Below are 22,078 nucleotides of genomic sequence, written 5' to 3'. Positions count from 1 at the left end.
CAAATGCATAAAGCAAGGCATTTAGGACATTTCTGTTTGGATGCATGGGCTATCGAGGCCAGAAAAGTATCGTTTTTTTCCACTCACTAGGGCGTTCCCGCATAACTTCCAGGTATGATGATGATGATGATGATGTCACGCGCATATACAAGAGTGGTTAGGCTGCCTTTGGCTATAATACAATAGGCTCAGAAATCACAGTTTTGTTCTTTGACAAGAGAAGATATGTCCCGATTGGCAACATAAGACAAACTAGGAATTCAGCCAACCATGCATTGTCTCAGAGAAGCAGCAGTGCCTCAGGCCATCTGTAAACATGGCACACACAGCAGTCCAGGGATTGATCTGGGTGTCATTCAAGCACTGCCTTTGTGTCAGGTGGCCCCCTGGTGAAGGGAACCATGGGAGTCAGGGAGACCAGACTGACAAGGAGGGAGAGAGAGAGAGAGAGAGAGAGAGAGAGAGAGAGAGAGAGAGAGAGAGAGAGATTTTATCTGATCAAAAACACCTCTGGCTACTCTGAAAATGAAACTCCTCAGTGTGGCTTTGACCTTTTGCCCCCTTTGTAAAAGAAGACTGGGTAATTGAGGTTAAAAACCTAATTTGACCTTTGTAGTTTCCACTGCTCCCCACTATGAAAATTACCACCCAACAAAAAGGCTGTCCTTTCAATATTCTTATCTAGGACTCCAGCAAGGTTGTAAATGTGAAGCATGTGCATTAAATTAATGCCGTGCAACGTCAGAAGATGGATTTTTGAGTCACTATTTAGTGACTTTGGTCCTCATTCACAAAAGAGACATACGCCACAGTGTAACGGAGGCGTAAACAGATATCGTATTTATCCGTCCGATCAAGCTACGAATTTTCGCTGTGCAATTCAAAGAGTGGTGTGTACCACAGGTGCGCAGGCATATCGCAGGTGTATGTCATACTGAATGCAGCGGGTGCAAAGTGATCGGAAAATCACCCGACAACCTCATCTGCATTGATCCACGCCCCATATCGCACCATAAAAGGCTTCAAGCATGACTCAGCAGACAGCAGTTTGTCTGAGATCCATATGTCAAAAAAAGAAAAAAGGCTTTGCAGCCTAAGGCTAGCGGCTTCACAAATTACAATAAAAATGATTGCTGGAAAGAAATCACAGCCGCGGTCACTGCTATGAATATAGCCCGCACTCTATTCATTTAATTTAAACAATGTTGGATTCGTACAGTGCAGAATGCAGATAAGCCTATGTTCTTATTATAATTGTGAGTTTGTTTTTTAACATGCAGCGCGAGTCCGCGAGAGCCGATCTACAAGCTCACAACCGTTGCACTTCAAGTAGAAGGCTGCCGAGTGAGCAGCCCCAATCCCTACCTACAGTACTGTGGCTCTTCTCCTACTGTACATCAGCAAATACGCGCAGCACATTCTCACCCCCAAGGCGTCCGAAATGGACGCAGTGGAGGACATGACAGGGTGTCATGTCCTCCACTGCGTCCATTTCGGACGCCATGGCATTCCTAATGCGTCCAAAATGCTCCCAAACTTGCTCCCTCTATTTTCAGGTATAGAATTAATTTGTCAGCCTTCTGCAGTCCCTGACTGACCAACCAGCAGGCTCTTTCTGCCTTGTTCCGCCCTGGTTCCGCCTTGTTTATGTAGAATTTGCAAAAAACATATCTTTTTGGAAAAAACTAAAAACAAACATGATATGCCCAGTCACAGGCTGCACCCGTGATGTTCCTTTTTACTGACACCAAGTTTAAAATAAGAATTGAACGCACAGAATATCAATATGAAGCAACTGAAACACTTAGTAGTGGTAGTGGATGGAGAGAGGATTTGTGTCCAACCACGAGACGGCAACCAATGGGTGCGAAGAGGCGGCACAACCACGGGCGGGACTTGATGAAGGGTGAATTGCCAGATCATATCGTTACTTAAGTTAAACTGTAGAACATTGGGTTTGTGTTTGCATCCAATTTAAAATACAGAGAATGTGTTGGCACACGAGTCACGGACCGAAGTAACAAACACCAAGACCATTTTCTCTCTCTCTCTCTCTCTCTCTCTCTTTCTCATTCCATGTCTCTCCTTTGCTCTCTCTCTCTCTCTCTCGCCCTCTCGCCAGTGGACTCGAGTGGAGCTCACAAACTCTGCATCCATTTTTAACATTCTCAGGGGAGTTTTGTTAACACGGGAGCCTGGAGCACTACACACACACACACACACACACACACACACACACAGAGCTCGGGGAGCTGAAAACATGCATGTTGATGAGATGTATGCTGCAGGCAGCCCCCACCCCCATCACTGCCCCCCACACCTCCCTGAGAGACCCCCCCCCCCCCCCCCACCACCACCCTCCTGACTATTATGTTCGTCCCCCGCACTCCACCTGCAGCATGAAAAGGTCACCATTAAAAGGCGAGTGCAAAAAATAAATAAATGGGGTTGTACCTTTGGGGTCCCGTTTGTCCGGTGGGTCTGAGACATATGAGAGAGACAGTGTGTGTGTGTGTGTGTGTGTGTGTGTGTGTGTGTGTGTGCGTGCGTGCGTGCGTAATCTTATCAGAGATGTTATGAAGAAATGTAATTTCAAGGACATGCAGATTTACGTAATACTATATGTGGGAATGATTAACTCCCACACACTGTTGCCCTTTCCAGCGGGGGAGAAAAGAGAGGAGGAGGAAGAGAGTCTATATTATAGACTCTCTTCCTCCTCCTCTCTTTTCTCCCCCGCCCCCCCATAATTTGAGTCTTTGAATCTCTCTCTCTCTCTCTCTCTCTCTCTCTCTCTCTCTCTCCCAAAACCTAATCATGTTCCGATGATAAGTTCATGGGTTGAGAATTGCTGCCCTGCATTCCTAAACAAACTGTGACTTTGGAAAGATGTCGTATACGTGCTGCCATGGTCTAATATTATTATGAGTCGCTGGAAATGTCTTGCCCTTTGAACTCATTTCATCATGTGACAAGAAAATATAAAGAAGTGAGGGGCGCCCACTGTATTTATATGGGCCTCATGACGTCTGAAGCCCAACACACACCGTCTGTGAACGCCGCGCGTCAAAACAGCCGCCTCCGATATTATCAATGAACCTATCCCACACCGGCGGCTCTGATACGCCACTGCTCTATTTTCCAGGCGTTGCTGTGCGGCAACGCCTGTGCCACGTCACTGCGCACTCGCTTCACAGACGGTGTGTGTTGGGCTTTATACGTCGTCATTAGGTGTCCTAAACAAACATTAAAGATGGAGTGGATATTCAAATATGTCTTCCCTGTGTATTGTTGGTTTCTTCCTGAAAGCTGAAAGCCTTTGAGTCAAAAGGCCCAATCGAAATAACACCATTTTAGTGACATCATAACCCTAACCCCTCCCACATTATCATACAACAACAGCTGTGGGCGAGGCTTAAGTTCAGGTGGGTAAGGTGAAAACCAGGTATAATTAATGAACTGGTGGGTGTGGCCACATAAAAACATAATTTTAACACTTTCTGTATACTTGTTTTGAAATAAATCTTCCCTCCTAGTATAATCATACCTGATGATCATGGGGTTTTTTTGGGGGGGGACCATGGCACCCCATCGTTAAAGTCCATAGTCTTGGATGGCAAACTATTTAGGTCATAAGTGCTCGGAACAAACATTGAAGTCCATAGACTTGGCATAGAAGTGTAATATTCAAACGCCATGCATTGGAGGGGCCCCTAAACAAAACTCCTGCATAAGTGGACTGTTTTCAAAGGGTATTAAAACCCATTTCGGGCGGGAAGCATTATGTTACATTTTAGCTATTGCAAAATAGCAGATCTACAAGCTCATAGCGCTTGTAGGTCTGCTATTTTTGAAAAATCGTGAAAATGTAGCGCAAATATATATTCTTTCAGAGCGAACATTTTAACTCAAATCTTTGCTTCTAGCCTGGGGGGGGGGGGGGACAACATGTTTTCAGATGGGGGTCGGCGGCCAATTATATAATATATAAATATATATTTTTGTTGGGGTCCTTGACATGAAAATGTTTGAGAACGACTGATGTAGAAACATTTTTTCAGAAAACTGTCAGGATTTAGCCGACATTTTGTAGAATCGTCCTCAGGTCTAAATGGGTTAATCATGCCTCGTGGGGGATGAAACAGAGTAAAGCGGATGAACCAGAAAGACACTCTTTCAGTCCACCCAGAGTCTGTGATTATTATGGTGAGTAGAGAGAGATGGATGGATGGATCCTCTTACAGTCCATACAGTACAGTACTATAGGCGTACAGGGTAGTGCACGCATCAGCATTATTATACCCACTTTAGTTCCATGAAAGAGTGTGTGGGATTTCCAAGGCAGATAAATACAGAAGCAACCTCAAGATCAACTCATCTTATTGGCAAAATATAGGGAAATCCAACATAACACAACAACAATGATCCCACAAGGACTGACTGCATATACTGTAGGTAACAAGACATACTGTATATGAAGATAGGTTGAAAAGTGGTCCTTTAACTCTTTTCTCCCCCGCCCCCCCATAATTTGAGTCTTTGAATCTCTCTCTCTCTCTCTCTCTCTCTCTCACAAATCACAATAATGAAGGGATATTAGCCATTTACACTGATCCCTTTGCCATCATGCGTTCTATACAAACGAAGGACAGAGAATTATTTTCTCCATCCTCTCCCATTTCCCCACTGGCTTTATAACGGTTCGCCCCATAAAACGTGATCAAGTCTATGACTCTGCAAAAGGGTGCTACAGCACATTACCCAAATTCCCTATGCTTAATGGTGTGTCAGCATGGATAGTCTATTAGCATATAATATAATGATGTGCTTTGCGATAACGAGTGGATTGTTTGGCTTACTACGGCATGAGTGGAAATGAAGAGGAGAACACGCACAATAATTTGGCCCTATAACACAGTTGCCCGAGGCAATTTTAAGCCCGATTTATATTTTGTCGGTCGACGGTGTCGTTATAGGCTGAAAAAAGTATAGCTGATCTACCAGATCACCGTATATGTCCTGCTGTGTCGCGCTATGAGCTTGTAGATTGGCTCTTTTGTGCACAGTTGTAAGACGGAGTATACATCAAGCGAGTATAAGCATGATCTGTTGTATTATTCTTGTTTGTATTAAAGTGCATTGCTGCTCTCCCACGGGCGCAGGATGGTAAAAAGGCTATTATAAAGGGAAAGGACATGCAGTCATATCACATCTTCTATGTGCAAATCAGAATTAAGTAGCATAGGCTACTGTTTTTATTTCTCTGGCGTCTATCCACCCCCCCTTTGCACACAATTATTCTATAGTTCTATAGTCATAGAATGCTATAATGGACCCATACCATGTGAAAGCATTTCTCTGCCTTCAATGTAAAGAGGCCATCATCAACCATGACCGAAACACTGAACTGTTGTATTGGATTTTCAATCTACAACCATCTGAAACCATCTTAGGCCTCGATCCCCTTCTTGACACCCTCTCTGTTTGATTGATCCATCTGAAACCATCTTAGGCCTCGATCCCCTTCTTGACAGCCTCTCTATTTGATTGGTCCATCTGAAACCATCTTAGGCCTCGATCCCCTTCTTGACACCCTCTCTATTTGATTGATCCATCTGAAACCATCTTAGGCCTCGATCCCCTTCTTGACAGCCTCTCTATTTGATTGGTCCATCTGAAACCATCTTAGGCCTCGATCCCCTTCTTGACACCCTCTCTATTTGATTGATCCATCTGAAACCATCTTAGGCCTCGATCCCCTTCTTGACACCCTCTCTATTAATGATCCAACAACGACTGACCAAAGATATGCCTATACTGTAGTGTACCTATACAGAGTCACAAACCAATGATCTGTGACCATCCTCTGGCAAGGATGTTTTGACTTGATTTGACCTCTATGGACCCTTTATAAAATATTTAACCCCCAGGTCACTTGTAAAGAGTGCCCACTGCTGCTATCAAACTCTCCAGAGATATAAAACATGCTCACAGAAGCATATCGCCACATGGCACATGCTTGGACTTTCATGCAAGTTCTTGCGGACACTTTCAACAATGCAGGTGGCCTGTCAGTGTCAATTTGTCATTTTCAACGCTAAACTCAAAGCAGAATGAGGAGAAGCCTGTCTGCCTTTATAGATAAATGACCACTGAAAAGGACATCCTTGTGGCTTTGGACACATTGACAGAGTTGCAGGGTCCAACAGGGTCATGCGTGCCCAGTTAAGACTCATGCGTGCCCAGTTAAGACTCATGCGTGCCCAGTTAAGACTCATGCGTGCCCAGTTAAGACTCATGCGTGCCCAGTTAAGACTCATGCGTGCCCAGTTAAGACTCATGTGTGGCCAGTTAAGACTCATGCGTGCCCAGTTAAGACTCATGCGTGCCCAGTTAAGACTCGTGCGTGGCCGGTTAAGAATCATGTGTGGCCGGTTAAGAATCATGTTTGGCCGGTTAAGAATCATGTTTGGCCGGTTAAGACTCATGCGTGGCCAGTTAAGACCCATGCGTGCACAATGAAGACTCATGCGTGAAAAAAATCCAATGGGATTAATTTCATGAAGACACGCTGGCTACAGGACATTAGGCAGCCTAAAATAGATAGATTCAGTGTTCTATTTTGCACTTTTCTCTTTCAAATATTACAGCACATAGATCACATGTCATATATGTAGGCAAATCAATGGATTTGTGATTATTCTATAATGAAAGTTTATTGACAATGACAGAGAGAAATATCGACTCCCAATATCAGTCTCCAGCAGAAATGCAATTGTCAGTCACTTAGCAGAAATTAACGATGAGAAATTGATTTGATGCGGGAAAGTGAATTGATCATGGTATTGTATGGTGTTGCACAAAACCAGGATTTAAATACGTAATTAAAGGTAGGTTAAGTGATTTTCTTTGGTTAAAATAAGAGTTAAAAAAGCTGTATATTGTGATACTCATTAGTGCTCGTTCAGTAACAGTAGTTGTCATGTGTTTGTTCAGTAACAGTAGTTTTCATGTGTTTGTTCAGTAACAGTAGTTTTCATGTGTTCGTTCAGTAACAGAGCATTATATCATAATATATCAGGGTTTTGCCAGTGGTGATGCCAGTCAGTGGTGAGCACACCTCATGGCGTGCTCTGCTTGTGCACAAGTAGGCCATACATGGCCTACTTGTATTGAAAATAGCAGATCTACAAGCTCACAATGCGTTGCGTTGTGACGCATTGTGAGCTATTTTCAAATTGCCAAAATGTAAAAGTAACTAACTACATTTTTCAAATAATTGTAGTGAAGTACATATATAGCCATGAAAAATAATAAAATAATTAACAGAATCATTAAAAAAAAATCAATATCATAACAGGAAAAATTAAACATTGTATGTACAGGGAGGGGGGAAAAGGAAGGGGGTGGTCATTTCTGCTGAAAGGTCTCTTTTCAGGCCTGTTTTAAAAGATGCAAGTGCATTCCACGCTTGGGTGGCAGTGCTGTAGAAGGGAAATTTACCCATATTTCTTTTGAAATTGGGTGGTAGATCATTGTTCTCGCTCCCACTAGTATTTTTCAGCAAGTACGAGTACAAGTACTTCATTTTTAGTAGTACCGATACGAGTACCTTTTATTTTTGTTGAGTAACCACTTATTTTACCCCCTTTTTTCTCATAGATGCAAATGGGTCTCTGATCTACACTTGTCAGTTGTCATTTATGCTTGTAGACCGGCTGTTTTTGTGATTTGCTGCAGTTTTGGTTCAGAGTTGCTTCCGCGGTTGCCCACGTTCAGTGTCAATTGAATGTTATAGTACTCGGGTCAAAGTATCGGTGCCGGTTCCGAGTAGGCTACTTGAGGGTGGTATCGGCCCGAGTAACAGTATCGGTGAGTGGTGGAAAAAGTACTCATTTTTTTTACTTAAGTAAAAGTACCAATACTGCAATTTAGAACTACTTCGTTACCAGTACAAGTAGGGAATTGAAAAGTACAAAAGTATCAGCATCAAAATGTACCTAACCGTCTCAGTCAGTACTTCTCAATCATTTCCAATGCTAACAATGCTATAGTAACAATCACTTTCAGTGTTTTTATGGTTAGAGGTGTCAGTCCTGGCCCACAATAGTCTGTAAATGTCACAGTCCTTTAGGGAAAAAAAACTATGTGTAATGCAGTGTTGTTGTAGTCTAGTCGCGGCAAGGGCTGTTCCTCTAGGACTAATGATTCAGCAGCATAAAAGCATCTCCGCTCATTCATTTCTAGGGACGCGCGGCTAATGACTGTCCTCTTATAACCCTAATAATGGACCTCTACTCCCCTCACTCCTCCCTGCTGGTCAGTGTGCCTCTTTCCCTGCATGAACCCTCCTCTCCTCTCCTCTCCTCTCCTCTCCTCTCCTCTCCTCCTGCATGCGTCCATCCACCTCTCCTCTCCTCTTTCCCTATACATGCGTCCATCCACCTCTCCTCTCGCCCTGTGTGTCCTCCATCTTGCATTCCTAACCTGTCTGCCTCCCTCTTCACTTTCCATTCCTTTCCCTCGACTCCTTTCTTTCACCTCCAATTCTTCTTCATCCTCCTTTTATTCTCCTCCTCCCCGAGTCCCCGCGCCGTGTGAGTAAAGCATGCCAGTCAGAGGCTAATAGGCAGAGCTGTCAGTATGGGTCATTGGTAACCTTTCACTGACGCTTTTGGCATGCAACATTTTGAGCTAGTAGTGGTGCCTGCATGGCTGCCGTCAACTGGCCATTCCCCCTCTCTCCCTCTCTGCCTTCATTTCTGTCTGTCTGTCTGTCTGTCTGCTATTATTATTATTATATCCATATCATGATATTAGACTGGATATTGTCTGCGATTTTGGATATTGTGCTATTGTGATATGGCATAAGTATGTTCTATAAAAATATAAATATCGGATCGTGAAAAATCGGTATCGGCAGATACCCAAAATCAAATGATTCACGCAATCACATCAATAATCCGGAGTGTTCATTATAAGAGTGTAAATTTGCGCCAGTATGTCAAATGAATGCTCCAGATTTTGCTGAGTATTCCTGTCCATCTTTACCTCCCTATTGATGAGGGGATGTTCCCTATACATGTGGCCAAGCAGCATGCTAAGCAAAAATCAGGGAACGTTAAGCAGACCCCCCCACACACACCCCATAGGGATGCAGTAGCGGGGCCGAGGCAATGCATTGACATATTAGCTTGAATCAGCAGACATAAGATCACAAAGTATTTGAGCCTATGCCAGACTCTGGAGTCAGAGGAGGAGGAGGCAGCTGAGCTCCAGCGGATGTGCAGCAGGCAGCAAGACAAGCAGAGATATCTATATGCAAAGCCGTATATCTCTACTCTCTCTGGGGGCACGGTGGCACCACACTGTCCATCGCTTCACAGCTAGAAGTTCCTGCATTGGGTTCGATTCCCACTGGGGACGCTGTGGGTGCTGGGGGAGGGGTTCTCTCCTCCGCGTCATCAGTGCTCTATACCATGGGTTGGGTTAATGTTTGTGTTATAGGACAAAATTTGGGTTACACACACCAAAATCTGGACATTAAATGTGAAAAAATTGCAATATTTGTGAAACATCTTGTATGGGGTCCCCTGGCAAAATATATATATATATTCAGATGGAGGCGAGCGGGGCAAAAGTATATGTATATTAACTTGGATGGTCCTTAATTGATATGAAAAGATAACACTGCCTTAAACAAAGCAGGAGGAGACGTCTAAAGGAAATGGAATGGAAAGAGTTGCGAGAACGTTGCTGAGCGGGCTGCAGGGTCATTAAAGGCCCATTACTGACGAGGGTCAGAGTAGATCGCGTATAGCGCAGCTATAGCGTGTCATGTGTGTGTGATGTTACTAATGAAGCGACTCACAGGAACAGGACCTGCTAATCGTGTGTAGATCCGTCACATACACTTATACTGTGTGACTTATACACTTATTGCCAACGCCAGTGAGCCATATAATATGGGCAGAACTGTCTGTCTGTCTCACTGTGAAACCACCCGCCCACCACCAGAGGGTGCAGCTGTACTTACTTGAGTATTTCCAATTTCCAGTACTTTTACTTCTACTCCACTACATCTCAGGGCCAAATGTTATACTTTTACTTTACTACAATTATTTGTAGTGAAGTATGCGACACATTGTGAGCTTGTAGATCTGAGTACTTTTACTTTTAGTACTTTAAGTACATTTTGATGCTGATACTTTTGTACTTTTACTCAAGTACATTTTCAATTCCCTACTTGTACTGGTAACGAAGTAGTTCTAAATTGCAGTATTGGTAATTTTACTTAAGTAAAACAATTGAGTACTTTTCCCACCACTCACCGATACTGGTACTCGGGCCGATACCACCCTCAAGTACTCGGAACCGGCACCGATACTTTGACCCGAGTACTATAAAGCCCAATACACACCGTCTGTGAAGCGGGTGCGCAGCGACGCGCCACAGTATTGCCGCGCGGCTGGCCAGCCACGCCCACGGATTCCCGGATGGAGGCCGCACGGCAACGCCTGGAAAATAGAACAGCGGCGTATCAGCGTCAGGCGAGGCGTGAACACGCACCAGCGCGCGTCTGGTGCCGGCGGCGGCTGTTTTGACGCGCAGCGTTCACAGACGGTGGGTGTTGGGCTTAACATTCAACACTGAACCTGAACAACAAGCGGAAGTAACTCTGACCTAAAACTGCAGCAAATCGCAAAAACAGCCGATCTACAAACAGCCGGTCTACAAACAGCCGATCTACAAACAGCCGATCTACAAACAGCCGATCTACAAACAGCCGGTCTACAAACAGCCGATCTACAAACAGCCGATCTACAAACAGCCGATCTACAAACAGCCGGTCTACAAACAGCCGGTCTACAAACAGCCGATCTACAAACAGCCGGTCTACAAACAGCCGGTCTACAAACAGCCGGTCTACAAGAATAAATGACAATTTACAAGTGTAGATCGGAGATCCATTTGCATCTATGAGAAAAAAGGGGGTAAAATAAGTGTTACTCAACAAAAATAAAAAGTACTCGTATCGGTACTCGGTATCGGTGAGTACTAAAAATGAAGTACAACTTGTATTCGTATACTAGTGGGAGCGAGAACAATGATCTACCACCCAATTTAAAACGAAATATGGGTAAATTTCCCTTCTACAGCACTGCCACCCAAGCGTGGAATGCACTTGCATCTTTTAAAGGCCTGAAAAGCGACCTTTCAGCAGAAATGACCACCCCCTTCCTTTTCCCCCCTCCCTGTACATACAATGTTTTATTTTTCCTGTTATGATATTGATTTTTGTTAAAACTGTACTGTTCTGTTGACTGTACTGTTGACAGTATACTGTTGCTGTTTTTACATTTAATATTCTATTCAATCAATGTCTCCCTGAGCAACAGTCATGATTACAACCAATGCATTTGAAAACATTTTAATGTTTGCAGTCGCGCTGGGTTGGGGGAACAAAGTTTGAACTATAGCCTATATACTGTATATGTCCCCATAATTAATTCCACTCAATTTGACTCATCAAAATAATGACTCTAGCTATATATATATATACATATATATATATATATATATATACATATATACACACATGTATATAGCTTCAAGTATCAGGTATTTATTGTGTGATCAATATGCATGCACGTATCTCCTAATCCTGTCTGTGTGTTTGTGTGCGTGCGTGCGTGCCTGCGTGCGTGCGTGATTCTTATTCTGATTCTACTCCAAAGCTCAACCGGTGAAGAAAGCCGCATCTATACGAGTCGAGGAGGTATATGCATGTGTGCATGTGTGTGTGTGTGTGTGTCAGTGTGTGTGTGTGTGTGTGTGCGTGCGTGCGTGCGTGCGTGCGTGCGTGCGTGCGTGCGTGCGTGCGTGCGTGCGTGCGTGCGAGCGAGTTGAGGAGGTATATGCATGTGTGTGTGCGTGCGTGCGTGCGTGCGTGCGTGCGAGTTGAGGAGGTATATGCACACCACTTACAGTGTGTGTCAGATAAAGAGCTTATAGGAACAAACACAGAGGTATAGGAGCACATGCCAATAGTGGGGAGGTGATGATGACCACAGGAGAATATCTTGAACGTAAAGGAGGGGAGGGGAGGCCACTCAACTCGTAGTCAGTCACCATGCAAATGCTTATTATACTAACGTTTCGGCAGATTCATATTTCATACCCTGAAGAAAGCAGTGTTGTTTTTGGGCAGTACATTTTGATTTTAGTTTTAGTCATAGTCTCTTCAATAGTTTTCATTTAGTTTCAGTCACATTTTAGTCAAATTAATTGCATTCTCTAGCTAAAGAATGTTCCGATGTATCTGTACGTGTTGTCAAAGTGTTCTTGATGCTGAAAATAACCGATCTACAAGCCCACAACGCATCGCGCTGCGACGCGTTGTGAGCTTCGGCTATTTAAAATAATTCTTATTTTAAACTTGGTGTCAGTAAAAAGGAACATCACAGGTGCAGCATGGTGACTGGGCATATGTTTGTTTTTAGTTTTTGACAAAAATTATGTTTTAGCAAATTCAACATAAACTAGGCGGAACCAGGGCGGAACAAGGCAGAAGAGGGACCAGTCAGGGACCAATCAGAAGGCTAACAAAGGGTGAATTGTCCTTGGCCACTCAGCGTCTCAACCGCCCTTCCCGTCTGCCCCATCAATTTGATGAGTTCCTGTCCACCTTCACCTCCCCAATTGTTTTCTATACCTCCTTATTGATCCTTTCTAGAACCTCTGGAATCATCACATGTCACTCCTAGTGGGCCCCCTCTCCAACACTGTATCCACTTTATCCTCTGTTCTCACAACCCAATTTATTCTGCCGTTTCTCTCCCACAGCTTTCCAATCGTTTCAATCATCCTCAGCAGGGCGGGTGATACGCCCTGGGTTCCCCACACAGAGTGGGGGACATTTAATTAACTACTAGAGCCATAGTTCACTGTTTTAGATCAAATAGTAAGACATTTTTTAACACATTTAGCCAAACTTTGAAAAGGTGCCCAAAATAGGGCAGAGTTAAAGTTAATGTTGGTTAACTTATACTTTTTTCTTCATCAGACAGTCCACACAACACATTTTCCAAAAAGGAAATCATGCATTTAATTAATTCTGACCAGAAGCAGATATAAACATTAATGACCATGCAGTGGGGGAATATCAAAAGCAGATGTATGGAACACAAGCAAATCGAACCTGGGACGATCAAGTGCAGCATGATGGGCTAACTAATACAGCAACAATATGTATGATGTACATTTCACCTAAAACGGTTCTTAACCCATTTTGGGCGGGAACCCCTTTTGGTGTTTGTTTTTTAGTTTATTTTAATAATTTTTATCCCACGATTTTGTAACCCATTTTTCACCCCTGTGTCAATTATCTAATGTGATCCTGGGTTCTACACACCCTCCGCCAACCTCGGGAGAGCAACGGACTTGAACTCATGCTTCCTTTATGCATGAGTATCCAAGTCGCTCCTTTACACCTGACACTTTTTTTTGGTGTTTTAAGCATTATGTTATACTTTAGCTTTTGAAAAATAGCAGATCTACAAGCTCGTAGTGCGGCACTCGGTACAAGCTTGTACCGTAGATCTGCTATTTTTGAAAAATCGTGAAAATGTGGCGCAAATCTTTGAATATATATTATTTCTGAGCGAACGATTTGAACTCAAATATTAGCTTCTGGGGGAGGTCCCTGGAACAACATATTTTCAGATGGGGGCCGACGGCTGATTACATATGATTTTTGGAGTCCTTATTGATTACCACCGATAGAAACACAAAGAAAATTGTCATGATTTAGAAGACATTTTTTAAATTCCGACGTCAGGCCAGTAACAAGATAAAGATTCTTCACTGGAAAGATATTCTTTTCACCGGAAAGAATCTTTTCTCTTTCTCACGTTTCTGGTGTCTCTGCACGACATTAAATCATTTCATTTTCAATTGCCTTTTTTCTATTTCAGAGTGTCCCCCTCCCTGGCACCTTTTTCCGATTTTCTTTCCCATAATTCATTCCACTCAATTTGACTCTTCACAAAAGGCAAAATAATGACTCTATATTCAACTCCAAAGCTCAGTGGAGGAGAAAGACATCTTTACGAGGAGGTATGCACACCTACAGGTACAGTATGTGTCATGGAAAGAGGGTATTTAACACGCACGATTAGACATACTCTACAGTGTAGCTCTTATACGTTCAACTTTAGAAGAGCCAGCTGACATACCACAGTCTCAGTTTGATTGCTCCATTGATGGGATATTTCTCTCCTGCTCCCATAACGGATTCCTAGTGGTGTAATGATATAGTAACTGCATCGAAAAAGCGATTTTAATTTCAATAATCGAGGTATATCGAAATGAAAACAGCAACATTGACTATGTATCGAATCGTATCCTTTTGCAATGCAAACAATCGATTGTATAAATACTACATTTTTGTGCATGGTATTTATTATTTAACTATTCTTTTGAAGAAAAAATAAAGAGGGTTTTAATTACTTAGCTTAAAATAATGTCAATGCATTTTAAATAGTTACTGTATCGATTTCAAATCATTGAATCCATAATGAACCAATATCGTCCATGTATCGTCAACCATATGTATCGTGATAGGTATCGTATCGCTGTTAAAATGTATCGTTACACCCCTACTGATTTCATATTGCCACCTGCAGTCTCCTGCTTTGTTTTCAAAGAAATCACTTTGTCCCTTACTGTATCTCAGCCCGATACTATACCACTGGATCCCATTTATTTATTTATTTTTTATTAGATTTTTTTCATCCCATGTTTTTATAACCCCATTTTTTATATGAATACTCTGTTATTTATTTATAACACTATCAACACAAATCACCAACCAAGTCCACTACCAGCAGCTGCTTCCATCAGCCTTGTGACTATCCAACATAGTACAACATAAATGATACAATAGAAAAACAACATAACACCTTAAAGGCCCTTTCAAACGGGAAGCGAGGAACGCAGGCGTTGTTGCCTGGATCAACACAGGTCTGCTCAAGAGGGACCAACAATGCAAGCATAAATAAAAAAAAGCTAAACAGTATCCAGGTCTGGTGAGTCACAGGGGCGCGTGCACAAAACGGAGCACGCGCGCAACAAATTTACGGGACCACGCTCACGTAAATACGCTTGCGTTGTCGCACCGCGACTGCTCCCCAGTGCTCCGCGCAAAAACGAGCTGACCATGACAGCGCAGAAGGTCATCGGTTGCAGTCTGCCATCCACCAGTGGAACAGAGGTCACCCGCATTATCTCATTTGACAATGCACTGTGCTGTGTGTTTTTACATTATGTGCTGGGAATAGGTACAAAACACATTTATTCGCATATTTGGTCCGTCTTCCAAATGGTCTTTTCCAACTAGATTTAGTCACATTTACTGGCAATAATATGTCAAAAATGTTATGACTTTTCTTTTTCTTTTTTGGTATTCAGACAGCCAGCAATGGGTAGAATGCTCCCCAAAAAATGTAGTCTCTGTGACACATCTAGGGGTCGCAAACCGACCAATGACAAAGCTTCTAGGAAAAGCTTTGAATGCAGAGTGTGGCCCCTAGATGTGTCACACAGACTACAACTTTTTTGGGAGCGTTCTACCCATTGCTGTCTGTCTGAATACCAAAAAATAAATACAATAAAAGGTCATTAAAATGTTGACATATTATTGCTTATAGCAGCTTTAACATGCTGAATTGAAGGTTTCCCTCTGGCATTAATACATCTGTGGCCATGTTCTGTCATTCTGTGGGGTTATGTTTATTATATTGAACACATATTGAGCAGGTCATGCTCTGCATGTAGAAACGTGCATGTGTATCTCGGATAACAAAATCATGTGAGATTAGAGATTATGTTCAAAAGAACAAGTTGTCATGCCAATTAGCCTACACCGTTATCTACAATGGGATCTCACTCCGCCATCAGGCTCATGTGCATCATGAACATCTTTGATCAAAGACTGAGCTGATGAATCACTGATAAGATTAAGTAAACTTCTCAGTCCAGTTTCAGTTGACAATGTGTTAGTTATTTTGGCTACATTTAGCTACAACTTTAATTAACACCAATTTCAACAGTGGTATTCTTTTGTATACTAAGAGTGAAGTGAGGTTCCATCATGCATTGTTTATGTCGAGGAGTAACTTTTTGATTTTGACATCTTTATAATAAATACATCATCTACAATACACAGGCCCCACCATAATGAAAAGGATAAAAAGTCATTAAAATGTGGACATATTTCTCATAGCAGCTTTAAAAGATGTATGTGCGTGGTGTATACACAGATGAGGGAATGCATGAGTATCCATGAGTATGCACAAAAGGTGTGTGTGCCATCACGCAAAGGGGAAGGAGGAGACATGGGAAGTAAAAAATACATGCAGTGACAAAAGATAAGATATGAACATATCCCCACAGTTCTTAGAAAACTATTTGGAACTTGATGAAGCCCTTTTGCATGGGTTGTTTTTATTGGTTGGATACAATATGGGAGAGCAGTAGATCCTGTGCAGACATTCCCTTAATTTTTTCAAAAAGTGTGAGACAATGAATGACCTAAACATGGTGTACGTATATTGCAGTTACCGTATCTACATAGAACAGTACACAGTAGTGCTTTCATGCTTTATGCTACTTTTTTATATGAAGGCTTCACTTCTTGTTAAAGTGCTATAATTTCCTTAAGTGGGATCCATTATGAAGCCACAGACTGGTGGAATGGCACCAATCAGCCACTGTACCAATCCATCGTCTCGTTACCATAGAGACGGCCTGGGTGAATAGGGGATAAGCAGGGGAGCATATAGCGACTGCCGACACCTGCTCTCCTCCACTCTCCATCCCTATACGTGCACACTAAACTGCACAGCCACATGCACGGTGTGTGCACTGCACACAGTATCCACAGACAAAAACACATATATTTCTGCTAACCACAAACACCGGTTCCAGGTTTGATTTTCTGGTTACTCCCGGCATTGCTGAATGGGGACGGATGGACGGACGGATATATTACACATCTGGAGAAGATTTTCTGTAATTCTTTGGCATAGGAAATGACATAGAGCAATGTGATTTATTCCCATAGTTAGTCGGCCCTTTCCTATTGGTGGACTATGCATACTGATTGGATCGCTACACAGCCATCGTCATCATTCGAGTGCCCTCAAGATCTGCGACACAATCTGCCTACCCTCTCTGTTGCTCATTGCCACACCAAGTTCATTCACAGTCAGTCCTGTGTCCCTATACCAATTAGGCTGCACTTAACCTCTCGCGTCACCATGACTTTCCACGTACCTCGGAGGAAAGCCTGGCATGCGTTCCAAAATGGCCCGTGTGATCCGGTCAAGGCCACGGATATGAAAAAAAGATAGACAAAAACATGGTGGTTTCAGTTGAAGGGTTTCGGTTTTTCTGCGCCTCTTTGTTTTGGATCCCCATTAATATGCTGAATCAGAATCGAGTATAGTCTCGCCAGTCGCTACGAGTAGGAATAGAAGATGGAGATGCAAAAGGAACAATTCCTATAAGCCAGAGGAAGCCCACACTTTTTTGACTTGAGAGCCACTTTCAAAATGACCAGCTCAACGAGATCTACCCACCAAAAAAAAAAGATGATCCCATTGCTGACATTTGTTTAAAAATGTATCTGAGGGGGCTTTGGAATAGTTAATATTCTTAGGACCATGTGATCTACCTACATGCACAGCCTTTGTGATCTACTGATAGATCACAATCTACCGTTTGGGCACCCATGCGTATAATTAAGCTAAACTATGCCACATCAAGAGTTTTATTGGGTAGGGCCCTAAAATTATGATTGTGGGATTTTTGGGGGGGTAATTATGCTTCCGGGTTTGGCGGTTCTGGCCTGATGAGTACAAACCAGTGACTACAACATGACGTAAGTTCTTTCTGCTCCCGACCGGATCAGAAACCAGAAAATGGTATGAGTCACAGGCTAGGCTGCACTAACAGACAGCCAAGTTGGAAGCACCTGGTCAGGTTAGGCTAATGAGGCACGGATGGATATGAGCTAAGAGACACAGCGATTCACCAATACAGAAGAGATTATAGAACATTATTCAACACATAATTGTACCATTTTGGTGTTAATTTCCGTCTAGACGGCAAAGTGCATACTGTACATATCGGGCTCCAATGGGATTTGGACTATTGCAAGTGGCATTATAGTAATGTGCTGCTTTCCACTTAAAGCAACTAAGCTATGAAAGAAAAACATTTTTGAAGTGAAATTTAAACACAGAAAAGTGGAAATTTGGGCTGTGCTTTTAAGAGCTTGTCCTTGAAATATCAGATATAAATGGTAGTGGGAGAAGAGATGAGGATAAGTAGATGATTACAAGAGGCACCTACTGTATAGAACTCAATCTTTGGCACAAAATGGTTTGGACATTTTGGGTTTTGTTCTTTCTTCAGTCCTCAGTGGGTGGACAACGTAATGGCCTGGCAATTATCTAAATGTGATGCAGTTGATGCTGTAACAAAGTGTATGGAGAGAGACTTATTGTAAGAACAGACATCTTTTGAGACATTTTTGAGTGGTGCAACCACTCCAAGGAACAGCAATGTCCGTGTCCGCCTAATAGCCTATGTGTTCAACTATGTATGTGTTCAACTATGTATGACTATTAATACCAATTGTGCCAGAAAGAGAGATAGTGCTATACTGTTGCCTGCTAATGAGAGAGAGAGAGAGAGAGAGAGAGAGAGAGAGAGAGAGAGAGAGAGGAGGGGGGGGAGAGAGAGGGGAGTTGCACCACTCAGTTCACACGGGTGTGATTTTTATATTCAAGCCAGCAGGACCTCACATTCCAAAGTGTGAGCACATTTAAGGCTCTATCTTGATAATTACATTTGAAGTTTTATTTTTTTATAGGGGACACGGGGAGAACATGCAAACTACTGATTTCACACGTCAAGTCAACCTCAATAATGATGCATCCTTGATGAAGAGGGCAGTTCACATACAGGCAGAGACGTGCACACAGACATCAAAGGGGGCTTTAGCCCCTGCCCTTTTACCCGTCTGTAAAAAAACTGCCCTCTCCAGACCACGAATGCAGCTTTTGCTTTTTTTCTGAACTCTCCTGATCTTGAACTCAGCTCTCAACACGACGCAGCGTGACACGTAGATCGGCTATTTTCTTCCAAAAGTGCCCTCTTACGGAATTTCAGCCCCTGCCTCTCTGACACTCTCTGCACGTCCCAGCATACAGGTATTCGGACTGTGATTGGTTAGATGCAAACTTTATGTGCTGTTGAATGATGACTACGTTTCCAAGAACAGTCTTAGTCGACGGTCCATATGTCTTGTACACACTGGCCACGGAATAACTTGTATACTAACTCTCTTTTTTTCTTTTGGACATAATATTATGTACCATTTTTGTTTACTTTTTCTTTTGTTTAACTTTTTTGTTATAATCAAAGTCAATGTGTGTGTGTGTGTGTGTGTGTGTGTGTGTGTGTGTGTGTGTGTGTGTGTGTGTGTGTGTGTGTGTGTGTGACAGACACGCCACAGCTGGACATATAGGAGCACTCCTCAACAACCATAAAACAACAACATGCACACTCTCCCAGACAGCTAGTATTGAAGTATATTTAAATAATAGTGTTCTGTTGAGTAAAACAACAACATGCACACTCTCCCAGACAGTATTGTTCTGTTGAGTAAAACAACAACATGCACACTCTCCCAGACAGCTAGTATTGAATTATATTTAAGTAATAGTGTTCTGTTGAGTAAAACAACAACATGCACACTCTCCCAGACAGCTAGTATTGAATTATATTTAAGTAATAGTGTTCTGTTGAGTAAAACAACAACATGCACACTCTCCCAGACAGCTAGTATTGAATTATATTTAAGTAATAGTGTTCTGTTGAGTAAAACAACAACATGCACACTCTCCCAGACAGCTAGTATTGAATTATATTTAAGTAATAGTGTTCTGTTGAGTAAAACAACAACATGCACACTCTCCCAGACAGTATTGTTCTGTTGAGTAAAACAACAACATGCACACTCTCCCAGACAGTATTGTTCTGTTGAGTAAAACAACAACATGCACACTCTCCCAGACAGTATTGTTCTGTTGAGTAAAACAACAACATGCACACTCTCCCAGACAGTATTGTTCTGTTGAGTAAAACAACAACATGCACACTCTCCCAGACAGCTAGTATTGAATTATATTTAAGTAATAGTGTTCTGTTGAGTAAAACAACAACATGCACACTCTCCCAGACAGTATTGTTCTGTTGAGTAAAACAACAACATGCACACTCTCCCAGACAGCTAGTATTGAAGTATATTTAAATAATAGTGTTCTGTTGAGTAAAACAACAACATGCACACTCTCCCAGACAGTATTGTTCTGTTGAGTAAAACAACAACATGCACACTCTCCCAGACAGCTAGTATTGAATTATATTTAAGTAATAGTGTTCTGTTGAGTAAAACAACAACATGCACACTCTCCCAGACAGCTAGTATTGAATTATATTTAAGTAATAGTGTTCTGTTGAGTAAAACAACAACATGCACACTCTCCCAGACAGTATTGTTCTGTTGAGTAAAACAACAACATGCACACTCTCCCAGACAGTATTGTTCTGTTGAGTAAAACAACAACATGCACACTCTCCCAGACAGCTAGTATTGAATTATATTTAAGTAATAGTGTTCTGTTGAGTAAAACAACAACATGCACACTCTCCCAGACAGCTAGTATTGAAGTATATTTAAATAATAGTGTTCTGTTGAGTATTGAAGACTGCGCAGTGTAACAACAGCTAGTTTCTTTCAACTCACTTCCAAATTACAAATTTAGCAAGATAGCACCCCATAGCATATAGCAGCAGACAACATGGGCACAATCAATGAACATCCATTCAGAAAAATATGACAATTCTGACCTTTGATGTCTTCAATCACGTAGTAATCCAAGGGTGGACGCTGTTGTGGAGTTGCCCAGTAGCTGAAGTCCTCAGGATACAACTGTTGTAGGCCTACAGTGGGCTAGCTCCTCTAGGGACTGCTGACTTCCATTTCTTTAACCAAAACTTTGCAATAGACATTTGACATTGTGAATTAACATTTAGGTTTCTCATTAATATTTACCGGTAATCATAAACAAAGACACAGGTTTCTGGTGTGAAGAAAAAAAAATCTGCCACATGCTAGAAACAAGCAAAGCACATGATGAAAGGCCTCAGGCAGGCATGACCAATCAATCTATGCAGGTAAGATGGACAAACTAGGCAGTGCCAGTGGCTATGGATCATGGATCCATATTATGGATAATAATAATAATAATAATAATAATAATAATAATAATAATAATAATAATAATTATTATTATTATTATCTCCTCCAGTGATTTGATTTCTGTATATTGACTGAAAAATATTATGCTATATCTTGTTTGTAAATTATTTTCCTTATGAAACCAAGTGTTTTAGAAGCCAGTACGTGTTCCGGGAAGCCAGGTGGGAGGGACTATAGGCTCTATACATCCTCCTGGTGGGGGCTCCTCACTGGCAGATATGAGAGCCTTCAGGCTTTAAGTAGCAACATAATATAAAGGATTTGACAGGGCAAACCAAATTCAAATTAACCCCAGAACCCCCATCTAGGCCCCATAAATGGATATCCTATAAAACTTAATGAGGCCTATTTCAGCAGCTGCTGTAGCAGCAGCCCACGGGAGCTCTAGCAGCCCACCAGCTCTGAGACCTATCGCCTCCCTCAGCTAGCTGCTGGGCTGGGAACAGTCCGACTCCTCCACCATGTCCCATAACGCCTTATGTACCTGTACACAAGATGAAACCAGTGGTGGAAAGTACTTTTACTTAAGTACTGTACCTAGTACGAAGTAGTTCTAAATTGCAGTATTGGTACTTTTACTTAAGTAAAACAATTGAGTACTTTTTCCACCACTGGATGAAACAATAAAGTACAACCTTGAACCTTGAACCTGGCTTGCCTGCTGCATGTGTCTTGGGTATGTCA

This window comes from Protomyctophum bolini (genome assembly GCF_963924005.1).
Source record: "Protomyctophum bolini genome assembly, chromosome: 2".
Taxonomy (NCBI): Eukaryota; Metazoa; Chordata; class Actinopteri; order Myctophiformes; family Myctophidae; genus Protomyctophum; species Protomyctophum bolini.
The sequence above is the reverse complement of the archived record's forward strand: the minus strand, read 5'-3'. Positions refer to the sequence as shown.